Source organism: Otolemur garnettii, unplaced genomic scaffold (genome assembly GCF_000181295.1).
Source record: "Otolemur garnettii isolate 467f Iridium unplaced genomic scaffold, OtoGar3 scaffold00092, whole genome shotgun sequence".
NCBI classification, from domain to species: domain Eukaryota; kingdom Metazoa; phylum Chordata; class Mammalia; order Primates; family Galagidae; genus Otolemur; species Otolemur garnettii.
The window spans coordinates 6664768-6666446 of NW_003852487.1; positions in this window are offsets into that span (position 1 = coordinate 6664768).

The following is a 1679-nucleotide window of genomic DNA, read 5'->3' on the forward strand; positions in this document are numbered from 1 at the left end:
GAGCCCAGGAGTTGGAGGTTGCTGTGAGCTGTGATGCCATGGCACTCTACCCAGGGGGATAGCTTGAGGCTCTGTCTCAAAAAAAGAATAAAAGAGAGAGAAAGAAGAAAAAAAAGCTGTCATATTATATGAAAGGGAGGAAAAATTCAAACACTGATATTTTCTACCTCTTCTTGCTAGTTTTAGCAAAGTCATACATGAGAAAGACCAACTCCAGCTCAGGTTTGGCTAACCAGACCAACTCCAGCTCAAGCTTGGCTAATCAGGGTGCTTTCTTTGGGAGAAATGTGTCTGAATTAACTATCTTGGGCGGCACCTGTGGCTCAGTGGTAGGGTGCTGGCCCCATATACCAAGGGTGGCGGGTTCAAACCCGGCCCCAGCCAAATTGCAACAAAAAAATAGCTAGGTGTTGTGGCAGGCACCTGTAGTCCCAGCTACTTGGGAGGCTGAGGCAAGAGAAATCACCTAAGCCCAGGAGTTGGAAGTTGCTGTGAGCTGTGATGCCACAGCACTACTGTGGGGGATAAAGTGAGACTCTGTCTCTACAAAATAATAATAATTATTATTATTAATTAATTAACTATGTTAAACTGTACCTTAAACTAGTCTCAGCCTCAGAAGGACATAGACTAGTATACTTCCTGATTCGGAGGCAGAGCACTTCTGCAGAGAAGATAGGATGTTGCTTTCCACCCAAGCCCAGTGCTTCCTCCAGCCTCATGGAAGCTGCCATTAACTTAAAACAGAAGGGACCAGCCTAGTGCAGAGCCCAGCAGATGAAAAATCAGAGTCTTTAGGCTTCAAAGACTAGACATGATCTTTGGCCCCTGTGTTACTTTCAGTGAATTGGACTAGATATTTATTAACTTTTTGGGTTAATTATATTTTCCAAGAAACCACAACTATATATATTTAGAAATAGTGTCTAATTAATTATATATGTATAATATATATGTAATTATATATATGTAATGCATTATATGTTGCCATAAGGGTCTTGCGGAAAAGTGATGTCACGGAGAATAAGCACCCTTATTGAAATTGTGTTTTAAATAAAAGTGACCATCTGCTTGCTCAGGTAAAATGGCAAGCTTCTTTATTTGCAGTTTGTTTATTTTTTATTTATTTATTTTTTTGAGACAGAGCCTCAAGCTGTCCCCCTGGGTAGTGTGCCGTGGCATCACAGCTTACAGCAACCTCCAACTCCTGCGCTCAAGTGAGTCTCCTGCCTCAGCCTCCCAAGTAACTGGGACCACAGGTGCCTGCCACAATGCTCGGCTATTTTTTTGGTTGCAGCTGTCATTGTTGTTTGGCGGGCCGGGCTAGATTCAAACCTGTCCCCTTAGGTGTATGTGGCTGGCACTTTAGCCACTGGAGCCACAGGCGCCAAGCCATTGTGGTTGGTTTATACAGGGAATCTTGTGCATGTGTGCTATACAGCAATGATCTCATTAGCATCCATTACAATTCCTTGGCACATGCGCACTGGGCAGCAATGACTTCATTAATTCATTTAAACATCTTATGACCATCTGCCCTGTAAGTAGCTCCTCCCTAGTAATCTGATAATCCACCGAACATACACCTTTTTTTTTTTTTATATGGAGCCTCAAGCTATCCCCCTGGGTAGAGTGCCATGGCATCACAGCTCACAGCAACCTCCAACTCCTGGGCTCAA